A 13,127-nucleotide genomic window follows, 5' to 3' on the forward strand; every position below is an offset into this window, starting at 1 on the left:
GCAAATCCCCTAGGGAATTTTCTCCAAAGTCTAAAAGTAATAGGGAACGACAGAGCCTTCAAGTCAGCTCCATTGCTCTATCGAATATCATATCAGGTAATGCCAGAGGGAATCAACAGGGTAAATCAGTTTCCTAATGAGAATCCTGTCGTGGAATGTTAGAGGGGTGGGGTCCAAAAAGAAGAGAAGCCTTATCAAAGATACCAGCGGCAAAAGCAAGGCAGACATTATTTGCCTATAAGAAACTAAGATCCAGAACTTCAATAACTATCTCATGGGGTCCTTGTGGAAAGAAGAAGATGCGAAGTGGGTCTCTTTAAATGCGACAGGGAGTGCGGGTGGTATTCTGATTGCATGGAAATCATCCATATGGACTTTGGAGTCGAATTGGTCTGGCTCTTTCTCTATATCGGTTGTCCTCAAAGAGGTAAGCTCTAATTTTAGTTGTCTATTTACCTCTGTTTATGAGCCTAACCTTTCATATAGAAGAAAAGAATTCTGGGAAGAACTTAATTCAGTCAGGTAGAGGTTTAGTGGTCCATGGTGCATTGGAGGGGACTTCAACATTATGCGATATGTGGAAGACAAATCAAAGGGTGGCAGAGTCAATTCAGAGATGAGGTCCTTCTCTCGCTGGATAGATGATTAGGAATTGCTAGATCTCCCTCTGTCGGGTTTGAAATTCACTTGGTCAAATGAACGCTCTGATCCGATTCGTGCTAGGCTGGATAGATTCCTGGTTTCAGGCGAGTGGCTTGAAGCATTTCCCTCCCTTCTGCAATCTTCCATGCCGAAAATTACATCCGACCACAGTCCTATTATCCTCTCAATAGATGAAGATAATTGGGGGGGCCAAAGCCATTTAGATTTGATATCTCCTGGCTGAAGAACGAGGGTTTCCACCAGCTTCTCAAAGAGTGGTGGTCGGGGTTCAAAGTTGAAGGCTACGCGGGGTACAAATTTTGCAAAAAACTTCAGCTTTTGAAGGAGAAAATTGTAGCTTGGAAGAAAGGCGATCTTCGTAAAAGGGAGCTCTAAACAGAAGACATTTTGGCTGAACTGAAATCTATCTATTCGCTTGCTGAAGTCTCTCCTATGGACAGTGAGATGTGGGCTAGAAGAATTCATCTTATCCAAGACTACTCAGCCAGAGATTTGGAAGACGAAATATCTTGGAAGCAAAAAGCTCAGAACAAATGGATTCAAGAAGGGGACAAAAATACAAAATATTTCCATGCTATTGCTAGCGCTCAGGCTAGAGTGAATCGGATCAGCAGTCTGGTAATTAACAGGGCCCGCACAGAAAACAAACACAACATCATTGAAGAGACGATATCCTACTTCAAAAATCTCCTTCAGGATGAAGGTTGGTAGAGACCCAAACTGGATCTCCTCCACATCGACAGAATTGCCCAGTTCGAAGCAACAGCGCTCGAATCCCATTTCTCGCTTGAAGAAGTAAAAGCAGCTCTCCAAGATCTGAGCGGTGATAAAGCTCCTAGCCCTGATGGTTTCCCTATCTCATTCTTCCAATCTTTCTGGGAAGTCATTCAGGACAATTTTATGGAATTCTTCAATGAATTTCACAATAGAGGTCGATTATCCAAATCTCTCGGAGCGTTGTTTATTTTGCTCATCCCCAAAACCTCGGGTGCAGAATCTCTGCAGGACTTCAGGCCAATCAGTCCCATTGGTGGCCCTTATCAGATTCTGACGAAAGTGTTAGCTTCCCGTCTTAAAGGAGTCTTGAATAAGATCATTTTTCAAAATCAGGCGCCTTTATCCCAGGGAGACAAATTATTGATAGTGCTCTGATTGTCTTTGAATGTCTGGACTCCAGCCACAAATCAGGATCCAAAGGTTTACTATGCAAGCTTGATCTAGAGAAAGCGTACGATCACGTTGATTGGAACTTCATGATATATATGATGCAGCGGATGAGATTTGGGATCAAATGGCAATCCTGGATGAGGGAGTGCGTTGGTTCAACATTCTTCATTTATTTCTTCTCAATATTAATTAACGGTTCCCCTAAAGGATTCTTCAAAAGCTCCAAGGGGCTTTGGCAGGGAGACCCGCTCTCCCCTTTTCTTTTTCTTATTGTGGGCGATGCCCTCTCCAGGATGCTCAATAAAGGGCAGATGGATGGGATCATTAGTGGCTTCAAGATAAAAGGAATGGAATTCCCCATTTCTCACATTCAATTCGCAGACGATACCCTCCTCTTCTGTGATGTAGATTTGGTTAATGTAAGCAATCTTCGTACTACTCTTCGGTGTTTTGAAGCAGCTTTGGGCTTAAAAGTGAATATGAAGAAATCGAAGATGTTTGGCGTCAATATGGGTGAGGAAGAAGTAGGGAACTTCGCTGCTTTTTTTGACTGTTCTAAGGTAGTCTTCCAACCATGTTTGTGGGGCTGCCCTTATGCGTGGGTAAGCCTCCGAAGGCTCTCTGGGATAAAGTCATAGATCGTTTTGAAACCTACTTAGCCAGATGGAAATGCAGATACCTATCCCTGGGGGGTCGCTTGACCCTTATCAAAGCAACGCTCTCTAATCTCCCCGTGTACTTCATGTCTCTCTTTAAATGCCCGTCCTCGGTTCTAGCATCTTTGGAAAGATTAAGAAGAGATTTTCTTTGGCATGGGAAGGAGGAAAAGAAGAAGTTCCATCTGGTCAATTGGAAGGAAGTATGCTAGCAAATCCAAGAGGGGGGTACAGGTATCAGAGACCTCAAACTGACGAATAGAGCCCTGCTCAGTAAGTGGCTTTGGAGACTCGGGTCAGATGATCTATCACTTTGGAATTATCTGATCAAATGCACATATGGTCGATCGATTGGCGGATGGTGGACTAAGGAATCCTCTCGTTATAGAGCCTCTGCTTTTGGAAAGATGTGCTCTCCACTCAGGCAGATGTTCATAGTCGAATCCATTACAAGGTTGGCGTAGGCGACAAGGTCCATTTTTGGGAAGATATCTGGGAGGGATCCTCTGCCGTTAAAGATGAATTTCCTCATATATATCGTCTCGCTCCTAATAAGGCAGTTTCTGTTGCTGAATGTTATTCTACCATTGGGAACTCTGCAGTGTGGAATCCTCGCTGCCCGTTGAAATCTCCACGACTGGGAATCGGAAGAGCTGATCGCTCTTCTCGACCGCATCAGCAACATCAATCCAGACAAATCTTGTGCTGATTCTCTCATCTGGTCCCCAGATAAAAAAGCAAGATTTTTAGTAAAATCCTTATATCTATGTCTTAACAGGAAAGATGCATCCAAAGCAGCAACCATGCTTCATAAAATTTGGAAATACAAAGTCCCCCCAAAGATCGCGGTGTTCGGATGGCTGGTGCGCAAGAGGAAAGTTCTAACAGTCGATAACCTAAGAAAAAGAGGAATGATCATTACCAACATCTGCCTATGCTGTATGTCCCACGAAGAAACGGTTGATCATTTGTTTATTCATTGCACTTTCTTCCACAAGTTATGGTCAGAAATTTTATCCTCTTTCCACGTTTAAGGATATTTCTAAGCCAGTAGATTACATTGTCAAAAGAGTTTATCAGTTCATTACAGAATGGGCCTGTTTTATAGTCAACTTAGAGCTTTGTAATCTGTCTCATTTGGGTGGGTAAGGGGTTGCTATCTCAGCGTGCCTTTTCCCCCTCCTTTTTCTTAATGAAATCATTCTCTGTTATTTGTCAAAAAAAAAAAAAAGGTTTTATAAGAAAATTTGATTTTAGTTAGGGTTTTAGGTTCACGAATTGTGATTTGGGAATCGGGGTTCTAGGGATTAGAGGTACACACCCAGATCCATAGCTCAACTGGCAGACTGAGTGGAGATACCTCATTTCAACACTTGAGGTCTTGGTATCGATCCCTAGCGGGGGTGGCTAACATGGAGTGTGTACTGACGTGGGTGTGTACTAACAAGCTAACCCAAAAAAAAAAAAAAGGGTTGGAAGGAAATCAAGGAAACTTGGAAGGAAATCAAGGAAGCAAAGATACGAAACAGGACTCATGTTAAGGTCCATACGGACGCGCGTGTGTGTGGGTCCACACGTGGATGGTTTGGGAGAAAAAAGAAAAGGGATGGATCGGGTTGGGTTTTGATAGGTTTAGAAAGGTTGTAAGGGAAGGGAAAGAAAGAAGAAAAGAGAACAAGTGGAATACCTTGTTGGCGAAGAGAAATAGGAAGAATGCACCTTAGCGGAATCCAACACCAAATAAGCGTCTATCATTCCACAATTCGATTGGAAGGGAGGGTTTCTCACAAATCCTAAAAACAACGAGGAAAAATACCTTCACACAAAAAACTCTTTCTCTCTGTCTCTCTCTCTCTCTCTCTCTCTCTCTCTCTTACTTCTCAAACTACTTCACTAGGGTTGGACGTTAACCCCCCAAATGCTTTTATAATGAAATTTAAAAATAATTACAACTATGCCACTCACTTAAGTGACATGGCCCATCATTTAAAATAAGGAAACTAAAACACTTACCATCAAGCTTAACCATCAAATAAATCCTAAATATAAGAAAAAACATATAGGAAGCAAGATTAGGGTTGAAGGGGCCCAGATCTAGAAGATCTGGTGGCCTGATGGCTCAATCAACAAGATCTAATGGTCGAATCGACACAAAATAAAAATCCTATGACTAAAACTGTCTCCTAAGCAACCCACATGCATAATCCCAAAGTGGGGTCTTCCTGATGCACGTCCAATGCATGTGGAGGCTTCAAAATGGCCCGATGGGCCCCATCTAGAACTCGTCTCCCATCCACAAAGAGAGCTGCACTGATGTGGGTGGTTGCCTCCATCTCTGGTACACCCGAGTAGGTCATCTGATGTCCCCGTCAATAGGATTAAAAGTGTTGGCTTCCTTTATTTTAATTTGGAGTTGTACAATGACTATATATATGCAGCCCTAAATAAGTACTGAGATAGACTACAATTAAATGAAAGCTTTCTTTGTGTTTCTTGTAATCAAAGATGTTCTCTAGAAGTATGGCTCTTCTAGAAATTAGAGGTGAGAATTCAAAAGATCTATCCCCTTTTCTATATTCTTTGCTTCGATACTATTTGTGTGTGGATTAGATGGGATCTAGAGAGCTCAAAACTGGATGCACAATCTGTCCAAAATATTAAAATATGGAAAAACTACAAAATGTATGTTCCTTGTGCTACTCTTGTATGTCATGTTGGATTTGAAGTTCGAACTGTTTTTTCATCTTTGATTTTCATCAGCATGTTCCAATTTGGGAAGGCAAAGGAAAATAAAAGAAGGGAAAAGAATTGTGTAATGATTATCCTGTGATGGATTTCCAAAGATTTCAAGTAACTATTGAACCATGGATTCCATTTTTGGGGATCTTATTTGGCTCACAAGTGGAAATATCATTTTGTGAGGAATTGCTCACTTTGTATCTTGTGTTTGCTGTGTGGAATCCTTTTTTTTTTTCCTTTTAAGGAAAGCAAGAAAGAATTAACTCCCGTATTACTAACCCAGGGCAAAGCGTCAAAGGAATACAACAAAGAAGGGGGCTACTCCCCTAGGGACAAGAAAAGGAAAAAGAACCTGTGCCCTAGCCCACGAAAACAGAAGGGAAGAGAAAGCAAAAGACGGAACAAAGAAAGAAAAGAAGCCCACACCCTGGGCCAGAGGAGGAAAACCCACATCATGAGCTAGGAGATCAAAGGAGAAAAGCTAACTCGCTTGCGGGTATTGTTCACACCCCAAGTATAGGGTTGTGATGTAGTAATAATCTCGGTAAGACTGAGGTCGAATCCACAGGGACTGAACCTTGTACGTAATCTGAAAGTAACCAGAACTAGAACTAGAAGAAGATGAAATCTAAATCAAGTGAATATGAGGAAATAATGGTGAAATATTACTCTAAAACTTGTAGAATTCAAAGGTGGGAAACTAGGGATTCAGAGGATCCACTTGTAGAGATCAGGGAGATCTACGCTTGATTCATGAACTCAACTGGAGTTAAAGTCCTATTCTCATCCAGTTAGAAGATATATCACTAAAACTCAATCTGAACTTCTTTTGATCTAGTTTTCAAAGAGATGAAAGGTGTGAGAATTAGAGTTGATTCCATCACAAAACCATGCCCATGAGACAAAGTAAACAACAGAATTAAACTAATCCACAATCAATCTGAAAGATGTATGAATGTTAGGAAGGATTCCATCATCTAACCATGTCCAAGGGGCAATGGTGAACAACAGGGCTTCCTAACTTCACAATCAAAATAATGAAAAGGAAATACTCAAAGCCATCGCAAATCTATTATAATTTCAGTCACAACAAACCATTAAAAACTTATAATCAAACCAGAATCAATTCAATTCATAACATGAATCAAACCCGTAGAGTCGTTCCCATCACTCCACAAGCTTTACCTCTTAGCCCTAGCTAAGAGGTTTAACAAATCATGACCATGATTAACTAATCTCTAAAAAACATAAAGCAAAAACAAAGGATAGAAAAAAAAAAAAAACTTTGTTAGAAAAAACTGCTCCATGCTACTTCTCTCTATATCTCTACTCCACGTCCAGCTCTTTGGATCCCTTTTACGCTCTCTCTCTCTCTCTCTCTCTCTCTCTCCCTCCCTCCCTCCCTCTTTTTATAGCAATTGTAGTCGGTCGACTGTTGTTCATAGAACTGACTCTTATTTACGCAGTTCAATGCGTAGAAGAACCGGACGCATGCCCTGTTTTTGCGTATCAAGAAAACGTTGAAAAAGCTTGCATTTGGCCTGAGTTTGGGAGGCTAACTATCCAGATTTCTCAAAACTGACTTTTTAGACAGAGTTAGGACCACCATCACAAGAGTTTGGACGGTCTGGATCATCGATTTGATCCCGATCTTGATCATGAAACGGCCCACAGCGTCCAGATTTCACGGACGCAGGGCGTGCGGAAATCGGCTTGCGCTGATGCTTGGTGGGTCCCACTGCGTCTGACATTTGAGAAATCCACGCCATCCACCGGATTCATCTCGCAAAACCAGTCAGGAATGGACTGTTTTGGCTTGGATTCGGTGTGGCCCACAGGTTCTTTATACCGCCGTCCATCCTCCGTTTGGACAGTTGAAATCTGATACACGCCATCTTCTGGAATTCCTTCACCTAGGCCTAGGTGAGACGGACCTTAGGGTTCTAATGGACGGTCCAGATTAATCATCTGGGCCAAGATGGTGGCCCACAGAGAGTCGCAGGGTCCGCATCTTGCGGACGCTGTTCTTGCACGGACGCCGGCTCGGGTGGGCTCGGTCAGCAGTCTGTTGACCGATAGCCTGGGTTCAGTGCCCATCGCACTCTCATGCGCTGTGTAAGCATGCAGCCCAGGTGGGGCCCATCGTGATGTTCTTACGAAATCCGCTCCGTCCATTCGTTGTGTCCTATAATTTAAGGGGTTGCGACCAAAATTGAAGCATATGGAGAGATCGGGTGGACCCCAGATTAGGGATTTGGTGGCTGATCTGTCCATTGGGCCACTTCCACAAGGATTCAAGAGCTAAAATTTGACGTGTACGGTTAATTTATGGCCCTCGGGCTATATCTGAAGTTTCGAGCCGAACGGATGGTGGGAACCCTGTGATCTTGCATTCTAGATGATTTTCGGGCCCGTTTAACGTGAGTGACGTGATTTCCTCGGATCTCTGGCATGTAAATTCCACGATCTCGGTCTCATAGACTCCGTCCCTAGCCTTGGTGACTTCAGAGCGTCAAATCCACGCTTTTAGTACCCTTTTTTTAGTCCAGGCTCCTAAATACACCTTGCAGCACAAATACAATTAAAATAGGGCGTTAAACGGTATCATGTTCGTAAAATCAGGTAATAACTGCGGTCTAATATGCAATATTTGACCCTCAACACAACTCCCAACAAGCATTTTGCTAGTCCCGAGCAAAGTATGCGAAAAATAAGTTGAGAATTACAGGACAATTTCTATAAACTCGAGTGATTTTTGAAAAACAATCCAGATACTAGAATTCTAAGATTCATGAATGTTGGGCATTACTCTCTCCTATATGCAAGCGCACGGTAGACTTCATAATCAAGTTCAAAGTATTAATCCTTCAATTAGAACAAATTCTAAACATTGAGTTTCATGGGTGTATGGTGTAATCTCAGCTTATCATCATTAAGATTCACTTCTCTATTTCATGATATCATTGGTAACTAATAAGAGAATTCATGACAACTAAAACCTAAACCAAAACTTGCCTCACAGACCATCCTTTCATTCTACCAACCTTTGATTTTTCCATTAAAAATACGCCAAGGAGGGGAATCAAATCCTCACTTATAGGGAGCAAACCTATGGTGAAGACCAGTCGCCCAACAATTTTCGAATTTCAACCTTGGGGAATCGAACTTTCACCTATAGGGAGCAAACCTATGGTGAAGACCATTCGCCTAACCCTTTTAATTTTCTCAGGCTGGTTACTTTCTTGCTTAGTGATTACCAAGTTAATCTTTCAATATCGAACTGAAACCTCAATGTGTAAGCGAGATGTGACATGTGAAATTATGATTCAATCAATGTTTAAAACTTTTAATCATGGATCGGTAATTCGAACTCAACTGTGGAATCTATCAGATAACTAAATCCAAGAGACGTAAATCTCCAAAACTCCGCATCTTATAATTCTTAAATCAACGATGACTGTCAAAATCACTTCGAATTCACAAGAATTTCCAAAAAAATTTTAAAAATTTTCATAATTTTTGCTCAAGACTGAGAAAACAAAATTTTCATAATTTTTGCTCAAGACTGAGAAAACACTAATTAGGTAACCTAATCCCCCACTCCCAATCTAAAATCTACATTGTCCTCAATGTAAAATAAATAAGCATGTAATGCACATGGGACAACGAAAGTAAATGAGGACTGATGGAAAGATAGTACCTGGACGAAAGAATCAAGAGGCTTTCTAAAGATATCAGCGTGAGAGCGAGTCCGCACAAGACTGAAACCAACAAAAGCAAACTATCCTAAAACAACGTAGAAAGCAAACTACCCTAGTCCTATGAAAGCAGTAAACCTACCTATACCTCCATCAGACTAGGAGATCAGTCCAGGTAAACAGGATCAGTTAGAGGCGTCTTCTGCATCAAATTTCTCGACAAATGGCTTTAGTCGATGTCCATTCACTTTAAACTCGTTGCCATTGTCTGGATTCCGAATCTCGACAGCCCCTTGAGGATAAACATTGATAACGGTAAAAGGGCCGCTCCAACGAGATCGAAGCTTACCTGGAAAGAGATGTAATCGAGAATTATACAAACGGACTTTCTGACCAGGCGTAAATGATTTCCGTAGAATATGTTGGTCATGAAACGCCTTCATCCTGTCCTTATAAATTCTCGAGTTCTCGTACGCGTCATTGCGGATTTCTTTGAGTTTATTCAACTGAAGTTTGCGTAGCGAGTTAGCGTTGTCCAGATTGAAATTCAGATTTTTGATCGCCCAGTAGGCTCTATGTTCAACCTCCACAGGCAAATGACAAGCCTTCCCATAAACAAGTCTAAAGGGAGACATTCCAATAGGGGTTTTAAAAGCAGTACGGTAAGCCCATAAGGCATCGGTCAATCGGATTGACCAATCCTTATGGTCAGGGTTAACTGTTTTCTCCAAAATGTGTTTGATCTCCCTATTAGAAATCTCAGCTTGCCCACTTGTATGTGGGTGGTATAGGGTACTAACCTTATGAGAGATACCGTATTTCTTCATTAAACTCTTGAATAGTCTATTACAAAAGTAGGCCCCCATCACTAATGATGGCTCGAGGCATTTCGAATCGGGAAAGGATGTTCTCTTTTAGGAATTTAATAACCGTGTGATGGTCATTATTCCGACACGGAATCGCTTCGAACCATTTAGTGACAGTCTACGGCGAGCAAAATATATAGATTTCCAAAAGTTTGGGGGAATGGTCCCATGAAATTGATGCCCCAGCAATCAAATGCCTCTGTGATAAAAATAGGATTCAAGGGCATCATATTTCGACTGGACAACGCTCCTAATTTTTGATAACGCTCACAAGCTTTGCAAAACTCGTGTCCCTGAACATAGTGGACCAGTAAAAGCCACACTGCAGAATCTTGGCCGTGGTCTTTTTTGCAGAAAAGTGACCACCACAGGCCTGTGAGTGACAGAAGGAGATGACACTCTGATGCTCATCGTCTGGCACACATCTTCTTAAGATTTGGTCTAGGCAATATTTAAACAAATATGGATCGTCCCAGAAAAAGTTGTGCACCTTGGTGAAAATTTTCTTCTTATCTTGCGCAGTCCAATGTGTTGGTATGAAACTAGTGGCAAGATAATTAGCAATATCAGCGAACCATAGTGAATGAGAGACTCTGAATAACTGTTCGTCAGGGAACATGTGATTGATGTGTGTCGTCTCAAGGGAATCAGAGAGATCAAGCCGAGAAAGATGGTCAGCCACTACGTTCTCTACTCCCTTTATATCTTTTATTTCTAGGTCAAATTCCTGGAGTAGGAGGATCTATCTTATCAGGCGGAGCTTAGCATCATTCTTATACAGAAGATACTTGGGCGCCGCATGATATGTGTAAATAATGATCTTGGATCCGATCAAGTAGGATTTAAATTTGTCCAAAGCGAACACTACGGCCAAGAGTTCCTTTTCCATAGTTGAATAATTCACTTGGGCAGAATTTAGAGTCTTACTCGCATAATAAATAACGTACGGTTTCTTATCTTTTCTCTGGCGTAGAACCGCCCCAAGAGCATAATCAGACGCGTCGCACATAAGTTCAAAAGGAATGCTCCAATCGGGTGGCTGTATGATAGGTGCACTGGTCAACATGCCTTTAAGCTTAGTGAAAGCTTCCTGACATGGCTCAGTCCACTCCTATGGTGCATCCTTTTGAAGTAGATTACATAGAAGATGAGAGATGAGATTAAAGTCCTTTATGAATCTTCTATAAAACCCGGCGTGTCCTAAGAAGGATCGCACGTCTTGTATGTTCTTGGGTGGAGGTAGGTTAGAGATAAGATCGATTTTTGCCTTATTTACCTTGATTCCTTTGGACGAGATAATATGTCCAAGGACAATTGCCCTGTGAACCATGAAATGACACTTCTCCCAATTAAGTACCAAGTTCTTTTCTTCACATCTTTTCAGCACACATTTAAGACTTTCTAAGCACTCGCTGAAAGATGGACCGAAGACAAAAATTATCCATGAAGACCTCTAGATATTGCCTCACCATGTCAGAAAAGATACTCATCATACATCGCTAAAAGGTGGCAGGGGCATTGCATAGTCCGAATGGCATCCTTTGGTAAGCAAAGGTGTCGTAGGGACATGTAAATGTAGTCTTTTCCTAATCTTCAGGGGCTATCTCTATCTGTTTGTAACCCGAATACCCATCAAGGAAACAGTAATAGGAATGACTAGCTAACCTTTCCATGATCTAATCAATGAAGGGCAAAGGAAAGTGGTCATTCCTTGTGACAGTATTCAACTTCCTGTAGTCAATGCACATTCTCCAACCAGTAGTAACTCTAGTTGGCACGGGTTCATTATTGGCATTGGCTACGATGGTGATTTCGGACTTCTTAGGAACTACCTGAGTTGGACTCACCCATTGACTATCATATATAGGGTATATGATACCCACATCTAATAGTTTAAAAACCTCGGCCTTAACCACTTCCTTCATGTTTGGATTTAGTCTACGTTGTGATTACCGAGCGGTCTTCGCATTATCCTCAAGATAAATGCGGTGAGTACAAATCGAGGGGTCAATTCCCTTGAGGTCCGCAATCGTCCATCCAAGGGCTCCCTTATGCTCAATGAGAGTAGATATGAGCATACTCTCTTGTTCTTTCTCAAAGTGGGCAGAAATCACCATTGGATATGTCTCATCTTGACCTAAATATGTATATTTCAACTCAGACGGTAAAGGTTTTAGGTCAAGCTTCGGTGGCTTGAGGTTAGACGGTGGAGGCACTTCATCGGTTTGGGGCAACTCTTCAAATTGTTGCCTCCACCGGTTAACTTCAAGTAACAGCGCAGCATCAAGCATGACACATGTCTCCCTAATCATGTCATCATCAAAATCATGAGAGTGGGCCAGGCACGTCTCTAGAGGGTCAGAGGATAAGGTAAAGGGTGTCCTATCTTCCACGAAAGTGTCAATCATGTTAATGTCGTAGAAATCGTCATAATCCTCTAACCGTCTGCTTGTGTTGAAAAAGATATTCATTTCTAATGTCATATTCTCGAAAGACATACTCATGACACCATTCCTGCAATTGATAATTGCGTTTGAGGTGGCAAGGAATGGACGACCAAGAATGACGGGAATCTAAGTGCTCATGTTACCGATGGGTTCGGTATCCAGGATGATAAAATCTACAAGGTAGTAAAATCTGTCGACCTAGACCAACACATCCTCAATTATCCCTCTTGTTACACGAACAGGGTAATCAGCAAGTTGTAGTGTGGTTAGGGTGGGTTTTAATTCACCCAAACCTAAATGTTTGTATACCGAGTAGGGAAATAGATTGACGCTCACTCCTAAGTCAAGAAGTGCATACTTAATTCAATAGTCCCCAATTACACATGATACAGTTGGGCTACCGGGATCTTTGAATTTTTGCGGCACATCTTGCTTTAGGATGACACTCACTTTCTCAGTTAGGAAGATTTTCTTTTGAATATTTTGCCGTCTTTTGGTCGTACATAAGTCTTTCAGGAATTTGGCATATGAAGGTATTTGTTTCACGGCATCAAGTAGAGGAATGTTGACCTTCACTTGTTTCAACACCTCTAGAATATCATGAGAGTTAGAGAGAGGTTTTGGTGCAACCAATCGTTAGGGAAATGGAGTAACCGGCTTCCCTTGAGGTTCCGGTTCTAACTCTGGTGGGGCATGGCCAGATCTATCTTCTTTGTCCACTTCCGGGTCCTTAGGCTTTTCAGTCCTAACCGGAATGGTTTTGTCAATAATCTTCCCACTCCTAAGAGTAGTGATGGATTTAGCTTGCTTCATCTGATTTGAAGAGTTTGGGTCGCTAACTTCATATTGCGGTTTTGGATTAGGAAGAGGTTGAGCTGGGAGGCTCCCCTT

General features: G+C 41.8%; 1 protein-coding gene across 6 annotated transcripts in view; it reads left to right on the forward strand.

The window, feature by feature from the left end:
- LOC131240008 (uncharacterized) overlaps nucleotides 1-13,127 on the forward strand; it is a 125,542-nt gene that overhangs the window by 42,856 nt on the left and 69,559 nt on the right. The gene's annotated exons all lie outside the window — the stretch shown is intronic.

The sequence above is a fragment of the Magnolia sinica genome, chromosome 3 (assembly GCF_029962835.1).
Source record: "Magnolia sinica isolate HGM2019 chromosome 3, MsV1, whole genome shotgun sequence".
Classification (NCBI taxonomy): Eukaryota; Viridiplantae; Streptophyta; class Magnoliopsida; order Magnoliales; family Magnoliaceae; genus Magnolia; species Magnolia sinica.